Below are 14077 nucleotides of genomic sequence, written 5' to 3' on the forward strand. Positions count from 1 at the left end.
TTAGTTATTTATTCCAGGTTGATCTTTTTCTATACATGATTTTTTTGTGGACTTATACTTTGAAATTGAAAGTGCTCCCACTGACAGGTAAAGTAGAGCAGCAAATTCGGAAGCTTCCTCTTGCTAATCTGCCACTGAAGCAGACTGTTAGGAATATCCATTAGAAGTTCATTTCCCCTGCTGCCTCGCTTTTCTAATTCTTACATTTGAGTACAAAGTTCAGCCCTCGTAAATCACTCCAACTGCCAACATGAAAGGCTCTGAGAACAAACGGGTCCTGGAAGAGAGACCCTGTAAATACAGCCTGAAACAAAAGCGTATGAAAACCTGCAGAAAGCCTGAGGGGCTCTAATTTGGAGTTATAAATCCTGACATTTTCTTTTTCCTTTCTCCACCAAACCACTCAGCTCACACTTAATGGTTTTCAGTTATTACTACCTACAATCCCACATCTGCAGGGGCCCCTCCCTCCTACCTTGTCTCACATGCCGTGGGACTGTGGAAATCGGTCTTCTATTCATTTTAGCTATTCTTCATCTGTCATTATTCATACACTGAAAATCTCATCCATTTGCTAACATTATCAGGGAATTATTCATAATGAAAGTAATTCTGAGCACTTTGAACATTTATCACCTTATTCAAAGCATTTCACATACTTTAAAAAATATTTTTAATTAGAAAATAGAGAAAACCCCAGAAAAAGAAGGTAAAATCTCACAATCCCACAACCTTATCATAAATTATGTAAGTAAGCACTTTTAAAATCTTGGTGCTTACACTTCAGACTTTTTTCTCATTTCAAAATTTTATCAATTATCTTCAAAGTGTACTCTGAGAATCGCATGCAATTTTACATCATTGCATTTAGTTACTTGTTGAAAACAATGTAAGGATGAAAGCCAAAACTGAAAGATTAAATATTAGATTAATTTTGAGAAAGAGAGAAGTGGCCCATGACAGCTAGGACTTAACAACACTGTCAGTCAGATGCCGGGGCTGTGAGCAGCTGGCTTGGCACTCATAGCTAGGCCTTGGTTTTCTCCCATTAAACACAAACAATTTCTAGAACACAAACATCAGAGAAGACCACTCCATGGCCATGATGGATCAATACAAAAATAAGACTACTTAAGTCTTATCACAGAAAAATAATTCCAAGTCACAAAATAGCCAAACATTCCCTCACCTGGCTGATGGAGTGAATGCTATTTCTTTATTAAATACAGCTTAAGCCTCACTGTACTGCTTCCTCTTTCTAGATAAAGTTTATTAAGATACCCAGTCATAGAATTATCCTTGCTTCCTGAGAGTATCCACCCCAGAGCAAAGGCCGGCTTCCTTGAATCGCATCAAGTCACCTAACCAGATCCCACAATTGTTGTTGTTGTTAATTGTTATCAAGTTGTCTCAGGCTCATGGCAACCTTATGTACAACAAAACAAAACATTTCCCGGTCCTCCACCATCTTCATGATTGTTGGTATGTTTGAGTTCATTGATGAGGCCATTGTATCAATCCATCCCATTGAGCATTTCCCTCCTTTTCGTTGGCCCTCTACTTTACCAAACATTACGTCCTTTTCTAGCGATAGGTCTTTCCTGATGACTTCTCCAAAGATCCCACAATAAATTCTTTTCAATACTCTCTTACTGAGATGCCCCACAGCTTCCTGTGCTGTGTAGTCTCCCTCACGGCAACTAGCAGTCAACCCAACTCATCCAACTATATGTGTGTTCCCACTGGTCTTTGGCCAGACAGCATTGACATTTTAGAGTGACTTCAGATTGATCAGAAAAACTTTAAATTTTGTATGCTAGTTATTTATTCGATGGATTTTACTGAGTTGATTCTAGGTGGTGAGAATTCTGTAGTGAATAATACAAATTCCGTTTGTATGCACTTTACCTTATATTGGGATTTGACAGTTAGCGAACTTGACAGCTAATTTTGAGTGTTTGGTGCCAGATGGCATCCTCAGGCAGCACAGCTCTATCATATCAAATCACTGCCCATTTTTTAAAGTTTACATTGTGGAGGTAGAAGTAAGTCACGTAGTCTTCCACTGTAGAGGAGTCTCGTGTTGCATTTAATAGTCACAGCGGCTGTCTGCAGTGAGTAGATTGCAGAATGGTACTTGAAATCTCTTAGGTTCAGGATACCAGTCTTCACATCTGGCTTCTTCATGTCTCTTGCACTCATTTGGTATAGGATATGCTTTCCTCACTAGGGATGTTCCCAATACTTGGTGTTTATCTGCATCAAATCCTGCAGTTAGTGATATGATTCTCTATATCTTGGACAGCATCAGTCATGTGGGACAGAGACCGTGTAATCACCTCTTGTGGTGCTATAACAAATGACCACATACTTGGTGGTTTAAAAAAAAAAAAAATTCTCTAGTGGTTCTGGAGGTCAGAAGTCCAAAATCGGTATCACGGGCTGAAATCAAGATGTTGGCAGCGTCATGCTCCCTCCAAAGGCTCTAGGAGGGAAGTGGTTCATTGCTCTTCCACCTTCTGGTGGCTGCCAACATTCCCTGGTGTCTTAGGCTAGGTTCTCTAGAGAAGCAAAACCAGTGAAGCATATACATATATATACAGAGAGAGAGAGATTTAGCTCAAGGAAATGGCTCATGTGGTTGTGGAGGCTGGCAAGTCCCAAAATCTGTGGATCAGGCGTTGGCTGGAGGTTTCTCCTGACTCATGTGGTTGCAATGGCTGATGAATTCACAATCAGCAGAACAGACAGCAGGCTGCTGGGTCACAGGGCTGGGGAAGGCAGCTAATCCCAAAGTCAGCAGCTCAAACGACAGGCTGCTGGCTCAAGTCCCAAGAACCGGAGGTTGAATGATGACAAGCTGGAAACAGGATCCAGAACAAGCAAGTAAGCTTGTCAGAATGTCCATATATATATTGGGTACAGGCCACACTCCCAGTAAAACTCCCTTTACAACTGATTGGCCGATCATATCAGGTCACATCACTGTATCACAAAATGGAGGATAATTATATAATACTGAGAATCATGGACTAGCCAAGTTGATAAATAACATTAACTGTCACAGTCTACCCCTTGCCAACTCGGCACCTGTACACATCTCCCTAAACCAAACATAATCTCTAAATAAAGACAACTATAGTCATACTGGTACCTAATATGTGATACAACCAACATGCATACAACCAAAAATGCACTAGCCCCGTTTGTATCTTATTTTATCAGTGATGGGATAAGGAATGGAAAAAAAAATACATGAAAATACACACACACACACACGTACACTTACAAAATAAGAAAGAAATACTCATAACAATTACAGTCCTCATTTCTGCAACTGGTCATATGGTCATAACTGGTATTTAGAACTACTTTCTTCCAATACCCATTCCGTATTCCTTTTGCCCTCAGCAAGCACCTCAGCTGGTTGTGGTCTATTGCCTGGTTCATTCCTGAAGGGTCTGGGCCATTAGTAGTCATGTCAGAATTGGGTTGCTATAGTTTTCCATTGGCTTTAATCACAGGGCATGGTAGCACTAAGAGATGTCCTAAGGGATCTCCTATATTCTAGACATATTCTTCTTTACCTTCATTATGTAGTATCAATCTGATTTCTCCTGGTAATCAGGATCAATCACACCAGCCAATATGATAACTCCCTTCTTTGCCTGTTGACACAGAGGCATAAAGAGTCCAAAGTGGCTAGATAGCATTCTTAACTTCCAGTTCAGTGGAATCAGTGTTGTGTCTCCATGTGGGAACATTCTTCCCTTTGGAACTAACACCTCTAGACCTGAAGAGCACAGGGTCACAGGGACAGAAAGCAAAAAATTTGAGAGTGGTCACTGAGTAACAGTGAGTGCTGCCACTCCAATTTCCATGCTTTGGTTCCTGGACCTGTGAATCTTGGTTATGGGAGAAACAACACCATATATTGGACACTGGTTTACAGCATATACAGCCTCCTGGAGAACACTGCCCCAACCCTGCATAGTACTGTAGCTTAGCTGGCGCCATACTTGTGTCTTTAGGAGGCCATTCCACCATTCTATCAAGCCAGCTGCTTCAGGATGATGGGGAACATGGCAGGACCAATGAATCCATAAGCATGGGCCCATTGCCACACTTCATTTGCTGTGACGTGAGTCCCTTGATCTGAGGCAATGCTGTGTGGGATACCATGACTGTGGATAAGGCATTCTGTAAGTCTACGGATGGTAGTTTTGGCAGAAGTACTGCATGCAGGGAAAGTAAATCTGTATCAAGAGTTAAGTATCTATCCAGTAAGGAAGAAACGCTGCCCTTTCCATGACTGAACTGGTCCAGTGTAATCAACCTGCCACCAAATTGGTGGCTGATTGCCTCAAACAGTGCCATATTGGGGACTCAGTGTTGGTCTCTGCTACTGGCAGACTGGGCGTTCAGCAGTGGCTGTAGCCAAGTCAGCCTTGGTGAGTAGAAGTCCATGTTGCTGAGCCCATGAATAACCTCCATCCCTGCCAGCATGGCCACTTTGTTCATGAGCCCATTGGGCAATGACAGGAATGCCTGGGGAAAGAGAATGACTGGTTTCCACAGAACGCATCATCCTACCCACTTGATTGTTAGAGTTCTCCTCTGCCAAGGTCACCCTTTGGTGAGCATTCATATGGAACACAAATATCTTCATTTCTTTGGTCCATTCAGAGAGGTCTATCCACATACCTCTTCCTCATATCTTTTTGTCAGCAATTTTCCAATCATGCTCCTTCCAAGTCCCTGACCATCCAGCCAAACCATTGGCCACAAACCATGAATCAGTATACAATCGCACATCTGGTCATTTCTTCTTCCAGCCGAAGAGAACAACCAGGTGCACTGCTTGAAGTTCTACCCATTGGGAGGCTCTCCCTTCACCTCTGTCCTTCAGGGACGTCCCAGAAAGGGATGTAGTGCTGCCACTGTCCACTTTCAAGTGGTGCCTACATATCATGCAAAACCATCTGTAAACCAGACACAAGTTTTCTCTTTCTTGGTCAACTGATCACAAGAAACTCCCCCATGAAGCCATAGGTGCAGACTGGGAGATGGAAGTTAACATGACGGAAGTGGAGATCATGAGCCAATTCTTCATACAACTTACTTGTGCCTTCATGTCCTGCTCAAGCCTGATCTTGTACATACCACTTCCATTTAATGATGGAATGTAGCTGTGCATGTCCTACTTTATGACTCTGTGGGACAGACAACACCCAGTTCATGATGGGCAGCTCAGGCCACATGGTGACTTGGTGGCCCATGGTTAGGCATTCAGTCTCTACTAAAGCTCAATAACAAGCCAAAGCCTGTTTCTCAAAAGGAGAGTAGTTATCTGCAGAGAATGGCAGGGTTTTGCTCCAAAATCCTAAGGGTCTGCACAGTGATTCACCAACAGGGGCCTGCCAAAGACTCCAAACAGCATCTCTATCTGCCACAGACACTTCAAGCACCATTGGATCAGCTGGATCATATGGCCCCAGTGGCAGAGCAACTTGCACAGCAGCCTGAACCTGTTGCAGAGTCTACTCTTGTTCTGTGCCTCACTCAAAACTAGCAGCTTTTTGAGTCACTTGATAAACAGGCCAGAGTAGCAAACCCAAATGAGGGGTATGTTGCCTCCAAAATCCAGACAGGCTCACCAGGATTTTTGCCTCCTTTTAAGTTGTAGGAGGGGCCAGATGCAAACACTTATTCTTTATTTTAGAAGGAATATCTCCACATGCCCCACCTTTCCTGATCCCTAAAATGTTCACTGAGGTGGAATGTGCCTGAATTTTTGTCAGATTAATTTTCCTCCCTCTAGCAGAACAATATCATCAATGTAATGGACCGGTGTGATGTCTTATGGAAAGGAAAGTTGATCAAGGTCCCTGAGGACTAAATTATGACATCGAGATGGGGAGTTGATATGCCACTGGTGTAGGACAGTAAAGGTGTATTACTGGCCTTGCCAGCTGAAGGCAGGCTGCTTCTGGTGATCTTTTGAAACTAGAATCAAGAAAAAGGCATTGACCAGATCAATAGCTCCATACTAGATACCAAGAGATGTATTAATTTGCTCAAGCAATGAAACCCCATCTGGAACAGCTGCTGTATTTGGAGTCACCACCTGGTTAAATATATAATAATCCACTGTCATTCTCCAAGATCCATCTGTTTTTGTACAGGCCAACTAGACAAGTTGAATGAGGATGTGTTGGGCCATCCCTGCATCCTTCAAATCTTTGATGGGGGTAACAATTTCTGAAAATTCTCCAGGAATACAGTATTGCTTTCAGTATACTATTTTCATAAGTAGTGGCAGTTATAATAGCTTCCACTTGGCTTTTCCTATCATAATATCCCTTAGTCTGTCAGGGATCCAGTGTGGGGGTTCTGCAAGTTACTGAGTATGTCTGTTCCAATTATGCACTCTGGAACTGGGGAAATCACTATAGGATGGGTTGGGGGACACAGTGGACCCACAGCGAGATGGACCGGAACTAAGGCTCCATTAAGAACCTGACCTCCATGCACCCTACTCTGACTGGTGGGCCATAGTCATGCTTTGGGTCCCCTGGAAATAGTGTTAGTAGAGAGCCAGTGTCCAGTAATCCCCCAAAAGTCTGATTATTTCTTTTTCCCCAGTGAACAGTCACTTCTGTAAAAGGCTGTAGATCCCTCTGGGAAAGTTGGGAGAAAGATCAACAGTATAAATTTTTGGCAGCACAGTGGGGTCTTTCTTCAATGCAATCTGCTCTCCTCTTCATTCAAAGGGTTGTGGGTCTGTAAAGTGGCTCAAGTCTGGGAACTGATTGAGGAGCCATGACTCTATTCTGGAGATTCAAGTTATACTGTGGTTCAGTTGACCTGGAATTCTTCTGCTTGTACAGATGAAGTAAATATTTAGTAGGTTTCCCATCTATTTCAATCTTAGGGACACCATGACTAAGCAGCCAATGCCATAAGCCCATACAAGTCAGAGTATTCTGATGATTGCTTTGACTCTGCTGTCCATAACGGTAACCATGCCCACCTCATCTTTGTCAGCTGAGTGCTGCCACTTGTCCCCTACTACCATCAGCTCCAATCAGTCCCATTGTAGTTAGGTATTTTAATTCATTTAGGGTAGTTCCCACTGTGAAATCTGACTTACATAAAATAGCAATCACAGCAGTTTTCAAGGATGCTGGTGCTCCCTTTACAAATTTGTTCCTTACCTTTGGAGTAAAAGGTATGTTCTCTGGGCACTCCATGTGTGAGTCTGTGGGTCTATCCTGATAAATTCACTCTAGCATGCCAATTGCCCTAAGCCTTTGCATACCTTCTTCTACAGTGTAGCAAGGCAGATCTGTCACTTTAACTTGACTTAGTACAGGCTGCCACTTAATCCATGCTTCAGCAAACCAACTAAATAAACTATTAGATCATTTTCTAACCTCTTGAACCAAAACATTGAATGAATGATCTGTGCTTACCAGACCCATATCAATAAACTCAGACTGATCCAACTTCATGTTCCTTGCACTATTATCCCATACCCTTAATAGCCATTCCCACACATATTCCCCAGGTTTCTATTTGTACATACTAGAAAAGTCAAGCAGTTCTTTTGGAGTATAGCATACCTCCTCCTGGGTCACACATTGTATGTTTTGGGGATCACCGGGACTTAAGTCTATTTATATATCTAGAAGCAAAAATAGGTGATGTGTGTAGGTCCAGGAATGTTCAGCAATGTCTTGTAAAGCATCTACTCCAGGCGATGCCCCAGGCAATGACTCAGATGCTGCCCCAGGCAATATCTCAGATAAAGACTCTTCAGGCGCAGCTGAATTAATCTCATCAGAAAGGGGTGGAATGGATGATGGTTTTCCTGGGGAAGGTGATCTAGCAGACAAAGATCGAGTATCTCTTCAGATGGGAGGGCCTCTTCGGTTGGCATGTATGAGTCAACCAAATTTAGGGGCTCAATATCCTCGGCTTCCTGATTATCTGCCCATACGTCCCCATCCCAAGATTCAGGGGTCCATTTCTCTCCCATCAATGACCTTAACTTGAGACACCACACAAGGTTGAGAATTGAATTGATGTTGTAATTCAGCCACTGTTACGATAAGACTCTTGGTTTGGTTTTCAGCAATATCAACTTTGTTACTACAAGACATAAGGCTTTCTTTCAGGGAATAAGTGGAAACTTTGAGATCTTTTATGTAGCACCTGAGCTGTGACTCTGAAGCCCTGAGCTCATCTCTTTCTTCCACCACTTTGTCTAGTGATAGTAGGGTCAACCAAACAGCTTCTTCATACTTCTCATTTTGACAAAATTGTAGAAAAGTAACAAATATGTGATCACCCATAGCCTCGCCTCTCACCAATACATGATCTATTGGTGGGGATATTGCCACCTCATTCTATGGATTAGCAGTGCCCACTTTACTACTGGAAGCAGAATCATCGGCACATTTAAGACTAGTCAGACTTGAAAACCAATTTAGAAAACTCATCCTTAAGATTTTGTTTCTCTACAGCCACTCACGATACCAAATGTCTTAGGCTCGGTTCTCTAGAAAAGCAAAACCAGGAAGCATGCACACACACACACACACACACACACACACACACACACACACAGATATATATATAGGGAGAGACAAAGAGATTTATCCCAAGGAAATGGCTCACACTGTTGTTGAGGCTGGCAAGTCCCAAAGTCCACGTGTAAGGCATCAGCTGGAGGCTTCTCCTAACTCACGTGGTTGCAGGGGCTGATGAACCCAGAATTGGCAAGGCAGATGGCAGGCTCACAGGGCTGTGGAAGCTGGCAAATTCTCAAGTAGGCAGGGCAGATGACAAACTGCTGGCTCAGATCCCAAGAACCGGAGGTCAGATGATGGTAAGCTGGAAACAGGATCCAGAATAAGCAAGCAAACTTGACAGAATGTCCATATATATATTGGGTGCAGGCCACACCCTGGGGGAAACTTCCCTTACAACTGATTAGCTGATCACATCAGATCACATCATAGAGGTGAGTATATTATATCACAAAATGGAGGATAATTACATCAGATCTCAAACCAGAAGATAATTATATAATACTGAGAATCATGGCCTAGTCAAGGTGACACATAACATTAATTATCACGCTTGGCTTGTGGCCACATCACTCCAATGTTTAAGACCAGAATCTTCAAATCTCTCTCTGCTCCACATTCACATTGCCTTCTTGTCTGTGTGATGCCTCAAATCTCTCTCTGCCTCTCTCTTATAAGACCACTTGTGATTTCATTTAGAACTCACCCAAATAATCCAAGATTACTTCCCCATTTCAAGAACCTTAACTTAATCTCATCTGCAAAGATCCTTTTTCAAAATAAGTTCATATTTATAGGTTCCAGAGATTAGGGCTTAATGTATTTAGGAGTCATTTTTTAGCCTACCACACTTAGGATCTTACATGTGGTCAGGCTAGTCCATCCTGTACTGGGAGGTTTTATGATCTCAGATCCACTAGCGTAAGGGGTGAGTGGAAGATGTTTTATAGAACATACTCAACCATGTGGCATAGAGAGTGATTGCTCCTTTAAATCAGGATAGGGTGCTCAGGGAACATGGCCCTGTGGAGGTGACACAGTTGCTGAGATTGAATAATGAGATGAAGCCAGCAGTGGGAAGGTGTGAAGAAAGAGCTTTTAGACAGGGAAAAAACAGAAACAAAAAACAGTTGTCATTGAGTCAACTCATGATGACCCAGTGTAAGTCAGAGCAGAGCTGTGTTGCATAGGGTTTTCAATGGTTGATATTTTGGAAGTAGAACACCAGGCCTTTCTTCTGAGGTGCCTCTAGGTGGACTCGAACCCCCAACCTTTCAGTTAGCAGCTGAGCACATTAACCACTTGCACCACCCAGGGACTCCATTTTAGACAGAGGGAAAAGCAAATGCAAAGGCTCTGAAACTTCACAAGTTTACGGAACAGCTGGAAGACCAGTATGGTTGGAAATAGTCAATGAGGACAAAGTTGTATTAAGTAAAATTTGGAGTTAAATGTTTATGTTCTTACAGTCAGAATGATCAAGGAAATACGCATGTGTAGGTAGGGCTGTTGCACCAGAGAAAGCAGTAAGCGAAGAGCAAATGGGCAAGGTCTACAGAATCAGACTGATCTGGGTTTCAGATCTAGTTCTGTCATGTATCAGTTGTGTAACCTTGGCCAAGATACTTAGACTATCAAGATAGTTTTCTTTCTCTGAATTTTTGGGATTGAATATTTTCTTTGTAGGTATTTTGTGAGCATTAGAAATAAGTAAGTGTTGTGCTGTGCCTAGTATAACTCCTCTAAGTCACTGCTTAAAAAATGATGGCTGTAAAGTCAAGAAACACAAGGCACAGTGGAGATCTCAGGCCTTCAGGACCACTTAATCACTGCCTTGTAGAAGGAAAGGGTCTTGGAAAGCAGGCAGGACTTCTCGCCAGTCCTGCAGCAGAAACCCATCACTGCCTGCCATGTACTTCAACAAGGGGCACTCTGTCTTGTCTCCTGCTCTGTCCCCAATCTTTCTCATGGGCAACTTGTAGAGGCCCATGGAAGAGTTTGAGAGGGAGTGCAAACTACTCTTGCATCTGAGGCTCCCAGTTATTTATATTCATATGCAACATGCCAGCCTACACTTGTCTTTTCTCTTTTATCACTAGCAGTTCACTTTCATTGAATGTTTACTTCGTGGTAGTTGTGGATTCAGTGCTCACAGCTGCACTTTTTTTTCTGCTTAAAAAACATACACAACAAACATTTGCCATTTCAACATTCTTCACATGTACAATTCAGTGATATTAATTATTTTATCATAAATGGGTAAATAAAATGTGCCATATACATGATGACAGAATATCATGATAGAATTTTGCAAGACCAATGACTTCTTCATTGAAAATACCTTTTTTCACCAACATAAACAGTGACTATACACATGGACCTCACCAGATGGAATACACAGGAATCAAATTGACTACATCTGTGGAAAGAGACGATGGAAAAACTCAATATCATTAGTCAGAACAAGGTCAGGGGTCGACTGCAGAACAGACCATCAACTGCTCATATGCAAGTTCAAGTTGAAACTGAAGAAAATTACAAGTCCACAAGAGCCAAAGTATGACCTTGAGTATATCCCACCTGAATTTAGAGACCATCTCAAGAATAGATTTGATGTGTTGAATACTAATGACTGAAGACCAGATGAGTTGTGGAATGACATCAAGGACATCATACATGAAGAAAGCAAGAGGTCATTAAAAAGACAGGAAAGAAAGATCAAAACGGATGTCAGAAGAGACTCTGAAACTTGCTCCTGAACGTCGAGTAGCTAAAGCAAAATAAAGAAATGATGAAGTAAAAGAACTGAACAGAAGATTTCAAAGGACGGCTCGAGAAGACAAAGTAAAGTATTATAATGACATGTGCAAAGAGCCGGAGATAGAAAACCAAAAGGGAAGAACTCGCTTGACATTTCTCAAGCTGAAAGAATTGAAGAAAAAAATTCAAGCCTCAAGTTGCAATAGTGAAGGATTCTATGGGGAAAATATTAAACGACGCAGAAAGCATCAAAAGAAGATGGAAGGAATACACAGAGTCATTATACCCAAAAAGAACTGGTTGACGTTCAGCCATTTCAAGAGGTAGCATGTGATCAGGAACCGATGGTACTGAAGGAAGAAGTCCAAACTGCACCACAGGTACTGGTGAAAAACAAGGCTCCAGGAACCGACGGAATACCAATTGAGATGTTTCAACAAACAGATGCCGCACTGCACGTGCTCACTTGTCTGTGCCAAGAAATTTGGAAGACAACTACCTGGCAACTGGAAGAGATCCATATTTATGCCTATTCACAAGAAAGATGATCCAACCGAATGTGGAAATCATCAAACAATATCATTAATACCACGTGCAAGTAAAATTTTCTGAAGATCATTCAAAAGGGATTGCAGCAGTATATCAACAGGGAACTGGCAGAAATTCAGGCCGGATTCAGAAGGATGTGTTACCAGGGATATCACTGCTGATGTCAGATGGATCCCTGGCTGAAAGCAGAGAACACCAGAAAGATATTTATCTATGTTTTATTGACTATGCAAAGGCGTTCGTCTGGGTGGATCATAACAAATTATGGATAGCATTGTGAAAAATGGGAATTCCAGAACACTTAATTGTGCTCATGAGGAACCTGTACATAGATCAAGAGGCAGTTGTTCCGGCAGAACAAGGGGATACTTCATGGTTTAAAGTTAGGAAAGGTGTGTGTCAGGGTTGTATCCTTTCACCGTATGTATTCAATCTGTATGCTGAGCAAAATAATCCAAGTAGCTGGACTATATGAAGAAGAACAGGGCATCAGGATTGGAGGAAGACTCATTAACAAACTATGTTGTGCAGATAATACAACCTTCCTTGCTGAAAGTGAAGAGGACTTGAAGTACTTACTGATGAAGATAAAAAAATCACAGCCTTCAGTAGGGATTACACCTCAACATAAAGAAAACAAAAATCATCACAACTGGACCAATAACCAACGTCATGATAAATGGAGAAAAGACTGAAGTTGCCAAGGACTTCATTTTACTTGGATCCACAACCAACACCCATGGAAGCAGCAGTCGAGAAATCAAAAGATGCACTGCATTGGGCAAATCTGCTGCAAAAGACCTCTTGAAAGTGTTGAGAAACAAAGATGTCACCTTGAGGACTAAGGTGTGCCTGATGCAAGCCATGATGTTTTCAGTCGCCTCATATGCATATGAACGCTGGACAATGAATAAGGAAGACCAAAGAAGAATTGACATCTTTGAATTGTGGTGCTGGTGAAGAATATTGAATATACCATGGACTTCCAAAAGAACAAACAGGTCTGTCTTTGAAGAAGTACAACCAGAATGCTCCTTAGAGGCAGAGACGGTCAGACTATGTCTTACGTACTTTGGACATATTGTCAGGAGAGATCAGTCCCTGGAGAAAGACATCATGCTTGGTAAAGTACAGTGTAAGAGAAAAAGAGGAAGATCCTCAACGAGATGGATTAACACAGAGGCTGCAACAAGGAGCTCAAGCATAACAATGATTGTGAGCATGGTGCAAGACGAGGCAGTGTTTCGTTCTGTTGTTCACAGGGTTGCTATGAGTTGGAACCGACTCAATGTCACCTGACAACATAACAACAACACATACATACAATGGAATATTATTCATCCATAAAGAGAAATGAAGTCCTGATAGAAGCTACAATATAGATAAACCTTGAAAACATGCTGAGTAAAATAAGTCAGTCACGAAAGGACAAATATTGTATGATCCTACTTACATGAAATACCTAGAACGGGCAAGTGTATAGAAACCAGGTCGTCACGCAAAAATCGTTGCTATGTGAAAATAAAGGAAAACCGGGATGTGGGAATACTAGGCGCCCCCTCCCACTCTTCCAGGCACCTCAGCGCTGGCAGTCGATGTGCCCCGCTGTGACAGGTCCACTCCTTTTAGCTCACATTCCCCCCATGCTCTTCCCTCACTCCCAACTCCTCCCCTGCCACCTCTCATTCCTTCCTTCTACTCCCTCGGTCTCCTCCTCCCTCGCTCTCTGGTGCACTGGGTTGGGAGCTGGTTGTAGCTTGGGTGCTGGTGCCAGATCACAGCGATGTGGAGCTGGGTGGGTTGGCTACACTGGAGGGACCCAACCGCAGCAAGTGAAGGCCAGGGGAAGGACTGTATGGGATCGTCGAGCAAGAAGCCAGGGGCAGTTACTCCGTGGCCACCCCATTCCCAGACTGGCCACTAGCCCTCCTGGCTCACCACCACTGCTCTGTGCAGCCCACAGCCAGAAGCCGTCACGAGCCACCAGGAACTGGGTACCTGTACCCCAATGCCAGGTGAGTCCCAGGAGCACAGGGGCATCCCCTACATGGTCTGGAGTTGGCTGGAGGAGGTCTATGGGGGGGAGGTGTGACATCATGAGTTACCACACTGGATGACAGCAACCCCAGTGATGCAACTGCAGCCAGCATTACTCTCGCCTCACACCTTGGTGT

The sequence above is a fragment of the Trichechus manatus genome, unplaced genomic scaffold (genome assembly GCF_000243295.1).
Source record: "Trichechus manatus latirostris isolate Lorelei unplaced genomic scaffold, TriManLat1.0 scaffold00205, whole genome shotgun sequence".
NCBI lineage: Eukaryota > Metazoa > Chordata > Mammalia > Sirenia > Trichechidae > Trichechus > Trichechus manatus.